The 12728-nt window shown below is 48.8% G+C and overlaps 1 protein-coding gene across 38 annotated transcripts in view; it reads left to right on the plus strand.

The window, feature by feature from the left end:
- CACNA1C (calcium voltage-gated channel subunit alpha1 C) overlaps positions 1-12728 on the plus strand; it is a 720825-nt gene that overhangs the window by 150057 nt on the left and 558040 nt on the right. The gene's annotated exons all lie outside the window — the stretch shown is intronic.

The raw sequence follows: 12728 nt of genomic DNA on the forward strand, positions 1-12728 counted from the left end.
CTGGAGTGTTGCTGCACGATAAATAATTTCTAGGAAGCTTTTAGGAACGTTTGCTTTTGCAGCCAACATGTATTATTGAGTTAGAAGGGCTTTATTTTATTGGGAAAGGCGGTTTTCCATTTGGATTGTTGAGGGGCCAGCTCTGGCAATTTGGGGTTAGAATTGGTCCATGGAAAAAGCGGAGAGTGTGTTTACTTTTGGCTGAGCTTGAAGTCATTACAAAGACTTTTGCTCCGTCTGGGCATGTGAGGAAAAGAGCTCTGGAATGCAGTTGGCAAAATTGGGGCACTCCAGGATGCCTCTGCGAAAGGCACGCAGGGAAAATCCTGTCTCTTTCTCCCCCTCCATTGCAGAGACACCGTCACTCTCCACGTGATTTCCACATGGCGTGTTTGGTCATCAGAGCCACCATCTTTCCCCTGCCGTCAGCACCTTCCTTTAATTACTGAGATGGAACCGTCCAATGAGATGGTTTTTAAAAGAAGCAGGCAGCTTATAGGATTCTCCTTTCCACAGCTGCTGGGCTGATGCCATCACAGGGTGGTTCTTGTGTTTTGTAACCTTTGACATTTTCTTGGGCCCTTTCAGCAAAAAAAAATATGATGCACGTTTTAACTTCTCAGCTGTCACCCCAGTTTTTTCAGGTAGCCGCTGATGCATAGCAGGTAAGGTGTTCACCGCCTGCGGGCTGTGGTGTCTTGTGGCTCGGCTTGGGGCCCTTTGTTGGGGACAGGCTCCAAAAATTTCAAAGCTGGGCACACCACTGAGTGATGGCATGGCCAGAGTCGGAAGGCAGAGCATCGGCCGCCGTCCGTGAGGCCATCCGAAGCGTGACCTCATCTCTTAAGGGGCAAGAAATCTTTACTGTGTCAAAATAAATACAAGCCAAAGTGTCTCCCTGAAGCAGGAACTCCTTCCCTTGGTTCCATTTCTTCCCTGTGTAGCCACCTCCTTCCCCTGCCATGGTCCTCCCAACCCTCCCACAGTTTAACATTTAATCTGCAACTTTTAAAGAGGAGCCTTTGTTCCACATAGAATCCGTATCTTGTTCTTAAGCTGATGACACTTTGGGCTGCTCAAGGCCCATGCAGTGGTGAAGGTGTGTAGAGGAGTTTGGTTTTTCTTAGGTCCTGAGATGGCCACATGTAGCCCCTTCACCCCTCGGTTCCCAGGAGGATTAAGGGAGCCACTTGGCTTGCTGAGCTAGAGGGAAGCCCTGGGCTGGCTGAGACCCCTCAACTCTGGACCTCCTGGAGGCAGAGGGGCTTGTAGGAGAGGACAAGAGGTCACCCTGGACTTCTTCTGGAGCTGGAGTGAGGTTGCTGTGTACAGATGAGGTGGGAGGGATGGCAGGTTTTTATCACATCACAGAGTGATGGAAGTATTCTAAAGGAGGTGGTGGGGCTGCTTGCACAACTGTGTAACTTTACCAAACATCATCGAATTGTGTACTTACAGGGGGTGAACTTTATGGTATGGTAATGATACCTCAAAAAAGCTGCAGATGACTTCTCATTCTCTGCATTCCACAATGTCGCACTTTCCCTGGGGCAGTGAATGCTGCCAGCTGAAGGTGGGGGGTGGCATCAGAAAACCCTTAAAACAGATGAATAAATACGACCTCATATCAGCTAATAAATCAGAACATGATTCTGCCCCATGGAGAAACCCATCGCGAGTGCTGTGACCCGGCCTCCCGGTCCTTGCTCTCTACAGCATCTTGAAGCTGCAGCATCTCTGCAGATGCCCCCTTTACAAATCACATTCTCCCCTTGCTTCTTCCAGCCTCTCCTCCTGTGTCTACACGAACGTTTACTAGGCTTCTGTCCTGAGCCCTCTGATTTTCTTCTTCTGCACTCTCCCTTTGGGGAGCTCATCTGTGTCCACAGATTTAAGTTCCCTTTCCAGGTAAATTATTGCTAAGACTGACGTCTCCAGTGCTAAGCCTTTCCAAAGGCCTGGCCCCATATTTCCTGCATTGGAGAGGCCTGTGGACCGGTGCAGCGACTGCTGAGGCCTGCACATCATTACAACCCGAGAGAACTCCAACCGTGCAGACCCCAGCTCCCCTGCGGATCTGATTCACATTTAGTAGTTCTGGGGCATGGTCTGGGGATGCGCATCAGAAAAATTCCTCGCAGGGATGCCGATGATCAGTCAGCTTTGGGAACAACCGGCCTCTTGGGCAGAGCAAAATTTGAGTTGGACAGACCTGACTTCAAATCTTGGCTTCTCCACTTTAAGATTAAGTCTGGGCCGGGCGCGGTGGCCCATGCCTGTAATCCCAGCACTTTGGGAGGTTGAGGCGGGTGGATCACGAGGTCAGGAGATCGAGACCAGCCTGGCTAACACGGTAAAACCCCATCTCTACTAAAAATACAAAAAATTAGCCAGGCGTGGTGGCAGGCACCAGTAGTCCCAGCTACTCAGGAGGCTGAGGCAGGAGAATGGCGTGAACGTGGGAGGTGGAGCTTGCAGTGAGCTGAGATCGCCCCACCGCACTCCAGCCTGGGCGACTGAGGGAGACTCCATCTCAAAAAAAAAAGGTTAAGTCTGAATCTTAGTCTGAGGTTATTTAGCCTTTCCAAACCTCAGTTCCCCAGCTTGTAAAATGGAAGTGACCTCAGAGGGTTCTAGGGAAGAGCAGGGCGGGCAGTGACAATTATATGTGCCAGGATGTCTTGCCAATACCTCAAACAAGCCCCAAATAGAACTCATTCTCTCTCCCGCCACACAACCCTGTCCTCCTGAAGAAAACAAAACATAGCCCAGGTGAATGCTGCTCCTTTTCTTTTCCCTTGGCCGGGTTGATGGCATTGCTGGCCTTGCTGTCACACGGAACCATCTCTGACATCTTCTTCCCCTTGCCATGCCCATCTGAGCAGGAATCCAGTCTTGGAGATTGTAATTTGCAATGTATCACATTTAGCTTTCTTTCTATTTTCAAAGTCATTTGTTTAGACTTCCTGTGCCTTAGTTTCTTCATTTATAAAATGGAAATAACAATAATGACAGTACCTACCTCATAGGGTTGTTGTGAAGATTAAATGAGCCAAAATATGTAAAGCCCTTAGGAGAGCACCTTAGTAAGGGCTAAGTGTTGGGTCTTGTTAATAGTGCTGGATACTATTGTTATTATTGTCATCATCATCATCCTTGTCAACCTAACCCAGGCCCTGTTGCCTTTTTCATGGACTGTTACAGTCACCTCTTTCCTGCTGTCCTCCCTCTGGTCTCTCCTTCCACTGGTCTAGCTCGTGTGTGTGTGTGTGTGTGTGTGCAGTCATTTGCCAAACATCTATACCAACAGATAGGCACTATGATTAATAGGGAAGATGAAACTGTAAACAGATGTTTCAAATAGTGAAAGGTCTTATAAAGGGCCAGGGTGTCAGGGTGGAAGAACTCATTCATTTTGCTGTAGAGAAAGGATTAATGGCAAGTTTCACATAGGTTGACATATTTGCATTGCGTCTCTCAAGAAGAGGATGCCATAAGAGATACTTCAGGCTGAAGTGTACTCGTGCAAAGGCATGAGTATACATGTGGTCACATTCTTTAGGACCAGAGGAAGGGGTGCTGGTTTTGAGGGAAGGAGAAGAGCCAGGTGATGGATGCTTGATGGCTCATGCAAACTGTTGGACTTAACTGCAGGCGAGGAGGAGGCTCAAAGGCTTTAACGGCAGAGGAGTGCTCTTGCAGCATGAGGAAGATGGCTCAGACGGAGGCCTCACTGTTTGTGAAGAGAAGAAGAAAGCTTGCCAGAGTCCAGATGGTGGTGACAATAAGGATAGAGAGGGGGCAGTGGATTTAGGAGGCAAGCTTGCCTGGACGGGTAACCAGTTGGATATCATGGGTGGCAGAGAGAGCTGGCTCCCAGGGTGGTGATACGAGGAGCCAGGTGCCCTTGGCCAGGAGAAAGACTTCAGGAGGAAGGTCATATTTGAGGGGCAGGGAATGATGCGTACGATTGGGGATTGTCAAGTGGAGGAGCCCGTGGAGCGTGAGGTTGGGGATGTCCTACCGGCGGTCGACAGGGCTGCAGCCCAGGAGACTGTTTATGCTGAGGTTGGAGACTTGGGGGCAACAGGAGGAGAGACACAAGGAGAAGCTGTAGGTATGGCCCAGAGCACCTGCATCAGGGTGGAGTGGGAGGGTAGCAGTGACCACAGCCAGACCCTGGAGAACAGTGACGTTTGCAGAGGGTGGAGGAAGAGGAGCAAAGGAAGGTCATACACCACATGTCAGGAAGGCTTAGCCCGAGAGGTAGGAGGGGAACCTGCTGAGAGTGGAGTCTTAGAAGCTAAGGGAACAGAGAGTTTAAGATATTCAAGAGGGGCTGGTTGGTAGTTCAAAATCATGGCTCATGGCAACTCAAGGCCAATGACAAGAGGATTGGCCTGACTGTGAGAAGAGCTGAGCTTAGGGCCAAAAGTAAGAGAAGAGGATATTGATCTGTGTCTGTACCCCTATGGAGGCCCTGAAGTAGTAGGTGCATGACAGTGGTTTGCTGAGGTTCAATGCTTGAAACATTCCCATTGTTGTGCCAGAGTGGGATGCCCCAAATCACTTATGTACCCCGAAAATGAAGCTTGAGAAATCCTCCATTAGTTTCATAGCTTTTTTAAAAAAATTAAAGAATTGCGATTTCAGAGCCCTACTCTGAGAAACAGCAAAGAAGAGATGCTGATGCACCTGAAGCAGGTGGCTCTCAACCCCTGTGGCATAAGATCATGGAGATGATTAAAATGCATGTTCCCAGGCCCTGCTCCCAGAGATTCTGACTCTGGAGTGGGCCCTAGGAGTTTGAATTTTTAATAAACTCCCCTGGGGCTCTGATGCAAGTGGTCCTGGGCTGCTCTTTGAGAACAGTGACCTAGAATGTTCCTCATGGTGTGATTGGATCCACCTTCAGCTCCCTCCGCAATCAGCTCTGTCTACCCACAGGTTCTCTTTAGGATCCAAGCAGAAAGACGACACACGTCAACTGCTGAGAGCTTTCCCACTCCATTGGGTTCAAGAATAATCTATTTAGCAAAGCACACTAACACTGTCACAGAATTAGAAAAGATTCTTCTTTTCACACACACTTGCAAATTCACATCTGTGCTTGCTCCTGCTCTCAGATTCCCTCGCAAACGCATCGGCTTCCACCCGTTCTGTCGCAGGCCCTTTCCTTTCTCCCACTTATTTTTCTAACACTTTGCTTTCTTCTGTTTCCAAGAGATGAAAAGTATTCCAGAATAGAGTTTTTTTTTTTAAAAAAGATCTCTCTCTCTCATTATTTAAATAAAAGTCTGTTTGTTGTATGCTCCATCTAACATACACTTTTGCACCAAAATCCATCATCTTTGTTATCTTTTCCTCATGCTAGTGAAGCATAATGAAAGCTGAACTGGGCCATGACATGACAATTCTTTCTTTAGATTTAGCGCTGTTATTGGCAATGCCACCTCTAAGCAGCACATCGTTTATAATATAGCAGCTGTAACCCCTGTCTACCAAGAGCTATTACCTGTTAGGTAGATTGTCTGATGTCTGTTGAACAAGCTCTGCAAGCGGAGCCGACTCATTGTGTGTGGAAAACTTCCTGTTCTCTGCATACCCTGAAGTCCACGAAGACTTGGCTTGAGTTGAAATATTAAGAGAATATATTTGGCATTTGACCTTGTGCAAAGAACAGTGCATGTACTTTCTGGAGCAAGAGCCAGACTTGAAGTGGAGATGGAGAGAAGACGGGATGAGGCCATCAAAGGGATCATCTTTTGGCTGGGCTTTCTTCCTTCAGAGGCTGTGAGAGGAGAAGCCGTCCGTCAGAGGGGCTTGAGCTAAACTAGGAAGAAGGTTGAGATGTCAGATTTGCCCATTTATTGGTGTAAAATTGGGGCAACCAGAGTTGCCTCATAACCTGGCTGAGAGGATTAAGTGAGTTACCATAAGTAAACTTCACAGGACATGCCCAGCACAGGCGAATGTGTGTTGCTCTTTGGAACTCTAAGCCAGGCTGAAGGCCCCTCCCCTCCGCCTGGTCCCTGGGGGTAAGTCACAGTCATTGGCACCTTGTGCTAGCTTTGGCCTCAGAAGGGTGGGAAAGAAGAGACCAAAACGCTGTGCTTTTTGGCAGCTGTGACCCAGCAAGATTAGTGTCTGTGTGCTCACCCTTGCCTTCTGACTACACAGGGAGAGAAGCTGGGACCCATTAATGGCCAAAGAAGAGCCCCAGAGGGAGAGCACTGGTGGGGGACCCCACTCCCCCACCCCTGAGCTTTGTGTGTCTCTTGCCAGTCTGCTCAGGAGGTGCCTGTCAGCCTGAGGTTCCCCCATTCCCACGCAGTGCTGGGTTGAATCACCCGACATGGGGCCCTGCACTTGGACCACCACCGCAAGTTCTGAGATGCGTCAGCCCTATCGCCCCCCGTGCTTTGAGAAGTGAATGGAAATGCCAGTTTGGGTTCCCCTCCTCTCCCTGTAGTGAACTGTGTTTTCTTTTATTATCAGGTTTGCCTAAGAGTGAGAAATATTTTTATAGGGCTTTCATGCATCAACAATAATGATGATAATGAAATGAGCTTTATTATTGCTATCTCTTATGTGTTGTCCTAATGCAGCAGGTGTTAGGGTTTGCAGAAATGCTAGGGTTATAAAATACACTAATAGATAACTGCAGGGAACAAACCACATAGCTACTGTATCGTGTACAAACACCCTGTCCTGTGCTGTGTAGTGGGGTGTGGAAGGCAGGGTGGAGAGCCTGTTTTTGGATGAGAGAATGAGCTTGACACAGCGCATTGGGAAAGTGCTTCTACTGAGTCAGGTCTCCCCTCAGATTTTCCGGCTGAATGGGTCTGAGTGGGACCTGGGTGTGGGTGTGTCTTAAAAGCTGTACCAGAGCCAGAGTTGCAGGCACTGACCTAGGAAGAGAGATCTGAACTGTGTGGCCTTAGGTCAGTCACTTAACCTCTCTGTTGGTATCTCTTTTGGCACGTGGAGTAGTAATGCTTGCTTAGTCATTGTAATTGCCTTTATTGAGTGACCACCAGGTACCAGAGCTTTGCGTGCAATGTTTCTAATCTCCACAACTGTAAATTATGCTTTCTATTTATTTGTATACTTGAGGGTAGAGAATGTATCCCTCTTGTTCATGGCTGTATCCCCAGCGCTTTGGCAATAACTGGCACACGTAAGGCTCTCCATAAATATCTGCTCAGTGAACCCTGGGTGAATGAATGGATCCTGTGAGGTGTTATCCCTTTATTTCAGATAAGAAAGTAAAGTCTCAGAGAAGTAAAGTGACTTGGTGAGTCAGTGGCAGGGCCGTAGTTGGAACTTAGGACTGTATGAAACCACAGCTTGGGTTCTTTGCTCTGTTCCCTGGGATGTGTAGGGTCGCTGTGAGTATCCAATGAAGTATATGTGAAAATATTTTAAAGATTAAACACTCTGTAGCAGTATTAACAGATTTAAAATAAAAACAAACAAAATTTGGTTCTGTTGCAAAATAAATTCAGTAAGTACCAAGTTAGCCAAAGGTAAATACATTATTTTTTTACCTTTTTTTTGAGACAGATCTCTCTCTGTCGCCCAGGCTGGAGTGTGGTGGCGCGATCTCGGCTCACTGCAAGCTCCATCTCCTGGGTTCACGCCATTCTCCCGTCTCAGCCTCCCGAGTAGCTGGGACTACAGGTGCTCGGCACCATGCCCAGCTAATTTTTTTATATTTTTAGTAGAGACGGGGTTTCACCGTGTTAGTCAGGATGGTCTCGATCTCCTGACCTCGTGATCTGCCCGCCTTGGCCTCCCAAAGTCCTGGGATTACAGGCGTGAGCCACCGCGCCTGGCCAGGTAAATACATTATTATAAGACTTCTCCAAGCCTCTAACACAACAGCAATAGACACTACTTATGACTTCACACCATGTGCAGATGCTGTCCCAAGTGCCTTGCGTATAAATGTGTTTAAACATGATTATAGCACGATGAGATGTTATTATCCCATTCAATAGATGAGCACACACAAGCTCAGAGAAGGTAAATAATTCACCCTGTGAGATGTAGCCCTGAAGCGAAGTCATGGCCATGCAGAAGTGGGTGAGGCATCTCCCGGTCTGTGTTCTTAGCCATTCTGCTACAGCTGCCTCCTTGTGTGGTAAGGTGCTCCGTGAGTCCCTGGACTAGCCAGACAGCACATCACCTTTCCCACTCATACCATCACAGACATGTTGAAGAATGGTGTTCCCGGGCTCACACCTTTGGGAAAGGCTGCTGTGTTAAAACCACAGAGGAGAAAACTGTTGCCCCAAGAACTGATGCATTAGGAGAAAGGACAGAGCTGGAAACGGGATGAGACGCGTTGCAAGGCTGGTGTAGGAAAGGAGCAAAGACCACAGGACTGTCTTCATCAGGAACATGGCATTTCAAAATAGATGGCAGCTTCTGGATGGGTCTGTGCTTCATCTCATGGTCATAAACCCGCAGAGAGCCTGGGGCAATTGTTTGACTCAGGGTTTACTCAGTAAATATTTCAGAGAGAGGAGAAAGCATTGTCTGCTCTGCGTTTGCCAGCGGATGGGAAAAGAGAGATGATGATTTGAAGTCTAAATATGGTGACACCTCTTGCTCCAGTTTTATCCATCTTTATTCATTTTTGGGGGGAGAATCTTCCAAATAAGTTCACTGTTTATGTAATAGAACCCCTTTCATGTACCAAACTTCTTGTAATTTAAGTATATTTGAAGGAAGTCTTTCCAGAATATAAAATACAAATCCCTGGATCCTTAAAAGAAAAATCTGAACATATTTCATCCTTTTTCTGGGACTATACAATTCTTAGGAATTTCAATGATTGCACCTGTTGTAATGCTGGGGAGCTGTCAGGAGAGCTAAGCAACCCGCACAGGGTCCCAGAACGTCCTGACCTGGGGAAGATTTGGGGTGTGCCTTTCATGCACCACCCTGTTGGGGTGTCAGCCTCCTCCAGCACCAGCCTGATTAATTTGCTCCCCCCTCTCTCCTGCAGGCTTGGGAACCAGTTGATCAAGTCCATTACAGTTATGTGCAAAGTTAGAGTAAATAGATCCTGATTGAGGACCTATGGGGCTTACTTATGAATAAAGTGCATTAGCTTTAATTTATGGGTTTTATAACATTGATTTTGGCTTCTTAGAAGCCATTTTCCCCCTTTATTCTCTTTGTTCTCTCTAGTTTCTGTATGATTGAAGTTGTTGGATTGGCGCCTTCTGACTAATAATAATGGCAGCAATAACGTCAGCCCTTACGCTGCTGGCATTGCTCTGTGGTCCGTGTGTTAACTCATTTAGTCCTCTCGACTACCCCATGACACCTTTCTTGTAATCACCCCATTTTAAAGATGAGGAAGGGGCACAGGGCAATGAACTAACTTGCCCAAGTTTGCATAGCTATGAAGCAGTGGAGCTGGGATTCCAGCCTGGGTGTGTGGCTCCCAAGTCTGTGCTTTTAACTGCTATGCTGTGTGGCCCCCAACTAAGGTATAAATGGGAGGGGTATTTTGCTTTGAATACGATGCCTTAATTATCAGGCCTTCAACTAGAGTTTATGCAGTGTGTGCGCTTCTGTCTTTACCAAGAGGACCAAGGGAGGAGCAACAGTGAAGGAGGGAGTGAACGTCCCCAGGCTGGGTGGTGTCTGTGGGGGTCCTGGGGGCATGCCGTGGAGCCCCCAGGCCATGCCATTTGGAAAGCATAAGGGGTAGGCAAAGGGGAGGCCTTTTCATCTGCTACTACCTGAGAGGTAGACTTGGCTTTGAGGCCATGTTTTCTTAGGGATCAGTGATTCATATTACCTGAGATCCTCAACCAAACAGGCCCCCAGGCCTCTTCCTAAATAGATGAGAATCTCTGGTTGGGGTGAGGGAACCCAGAATCAGCCTGACTTTCTGAGACAAACTTAAAACTTGAGGGACCCTTCTCGTGGACTGAGTCCTTGGAAGCAGATCCTGGGAGCTGCCTGGGCCTGCATTTGAACTTGGGGCCTTCATGGAACCCCAGTCAGTACTGGTGGTTGGCAGGGCTCAGAGCGTAACATGTGGGGGACCCCACGGCGCCCCGCCCAGGTGAGAGAAGTCCCCTCTCTTGTGCCGAGAGGCTCCACAGGTTTTGCCTGTGCACCCTAGGCCCCGCTGGAGACGTGGAAACATCGAAGAGCTACGGCCTGAACACCAGGATGTGGGATGGGTAGTAAGAGAGTGCTGAGCTGCATGTCCTAGCCCTGGGCTCTGGTTCCAGTTCTACCTCTGCCTGGTGGCACGGCCTTGTCACTTCACTTCTCTGAGTTTTAGGTTTCTCGGCTGTGAAATAAAGATAATAATTCCTACCTCACTGAGTTATGGCAAGGGCAAATGAGAGTATAGATAGAAATGCTCCGCCCAGCTCTACCAAAAAAAAAAGTATATGTATACACACACATACACACACATTAGCTGGGCATGGTGGCTTGCACCTGTAGTTTTAGCTGCTTGGGAGGCTGAGGCGGGAGGAGTGCTTCAGCCCAGGAGTTCAAGGCAGCAGTGAGCTATGATTACACCAGGGTGATGGGGCGAGACCCCATGTTTATTTTTTAAAATGCTCTGGAAAAATGCAAAGTGCCATATAAATGTAGAGGCATTATTGTGATCATTATTACTGTTATGATTCAAACTAGACAGATATATTTGTCTCTAAAATACTTACTGTTTTTTTTCTGGCACATTCCTCTGTGAACCTTTTTCCTCAGCCTCCTCTCAAGATAACTTAGAGATGCAAAAGAACTAGAAGCCAAGTTCCAAATTTAGTTCTTGACCTTTCCAAGATGGGTGGTGAGTGGTGTGGCTGCAACCTGCCTGCTGCCAAGAGTCTGGCAGGGCTGCTGGGGTCCGGGAGCGCCAGGCCAGTGGACCCTGTCTTTGTGTGCAGTCCTGGAGCCGACAGACACATCGCCTCACACAGGTGCCCCTGCCGGGAGTTCAGGCGGGCCACTCCCTGTTTTCTCACTGGGTCTAGCTGAACTCTGACACAGCGAGTGTAGCTGCTGAGTAGTTTGTTTGGTGCTGTCCTGTGACTTGCAAACCCCTTCCTCAAATGCATAGCAGAAATAATGGGAAAACCCCAGGGCTTTTATTATCTGGGCTCTCGGGCACACAGTCAGAAACATGGCCTGGGGCAGCCTCTCTTCTCGGCGCCTTTGAGTCCTGAGGAACAAGGTCAGGCATCAAGAATAAGGAAGGCCGGGATATCCAGGAGGAGACCTCACGTCTGCACCGAGGCTTCGTCAGATCTGACTGGAAGTGCTGTTGTCCCTGTGGCCAGGCCAGCCTCACAGGGCTGGGGAGCACAAGCCTTGGTGTGGCCTGTGCTTGCAGATGGATCCTGGTTGTGTGGGGGAAGGCAGGTGGCAGGTGGTGGATGCTATGCTTGAGGGCTGGGCTGTGTACGCAGCTCACAGTGTGGAGGTGCTTGAACCCTGGCAGTTGGGCACGGTTGATAGGGACGGGCCTTGTGGGAGAAGGTGTCGAAGGCCAGGATGTGGCTCCGAGTCCCACTTCTGCTAGACTGACCAGAGAGAGCAGGTAAGAGAGTGACCAGCAGCAGGCCGGGGTCACTTCCAGGCTTCCTGCCCATCGGAGGAATGTTCCAGAGGTTATCCCAGAGAGAGGTGAAGCCCAACATGGTCTTTCAGCCACACGCCGGGCTCCCCTTCCCCTTCTGCCATGAGTGGAAGCAGCCTGAGGCCCTCACCAGAAGCAGATGCTAGAGCCATGCCTCTTGTGCGGCCTGCAGAACCGTGAGCCAAATACGCTTCTTTTCTTTTTAAGTAACCCTGCCTCAGGTATTCCTTTATAGCAACATAAATGGACTTAGACAATCCCCAAGGCCCAGACTTGGAGTCCCTTCTTGTAGGACGTTTTCTCTGCTCCTCCATGGCTGGCTTTGGTGCTGCCCTCTGTGTTTCCGTAGCATTCTAGATGACCCCTATCAAAGCACGTTTAGCCTCCTGCTTACTCATCTGCGTCTCTCACTGTGTTTGTTTTCTAGCATTGCTGTGAAAATACCATGCATTTGGTGGCTTAAAACAATAGAAATTTATTGTCTTACAGTTCCAGAGGCCAGAGTTTCAAAATCCAGGTGTTAGTAGCATTGGTTCCTCTGGGCACTCTGAGGAGTGTGTTCCGTGCTCCAGCCCTGGCTCCAGTGTTGCCGGCAGCGCCTGGCATCCCTTGGCTTCTAGGTGCCTCACTCCAGGTCTCTGCCTCCGTCTTCACATGGCGCGCTCCCCTGGGTGTTTGTCTCTCTGTGTCCAGCTTTCCCTCCTCTGATAAGGACAGCAGTCATTGGATTAGGGCCCCTTCCCCTTAATCCAGTATAACCTCATTTTAACATGATTCCATCTGCAAAGACTTTATTTCCAAATAAAGTCCATCTGCAGCTCTCACCAGCAGCGAGCCCTGTGCAAGAAGGGATCACATCTACCCAGATCCAGTGCAGTACCTGGAGCACAGCTGGGGCCTTGCGCGTGTCTGTGAGGGCCAGGCCAGGCTGTTAGAGTGTTTCTTAAAGGAAAGTGTGCTTCGGTGTGGATGCTGGTCCTGACTGGGCCGCTGCCCTTGCCTGTTAGCTTCAGACAGGGTGGGCTTCTGTACCCGTTTACAGTATAGCTGCCTGAGGGACAGTGGCATGTGTGGCAGAGGAGATCTCTTGCGCCCCTGAGGTCCTCCA

Source organism: Gorilla gorilla, chromosome 10 (genome assembly GCF_029281585.2).
Source record: "Gorilla gorilla gorilla isolate KB3781 chromosome 10, NHGRI_mGorGor1-v2.1_pri, whole genome shotgun sequence".
In the NCBI taxonomy this organism is placed as follows: domain Eukaryota; kingdom Metazoa; phylum Chordata; class Mammalia; order Primates; family Hominidae; genus Gorilla; species Gorilla gorilla.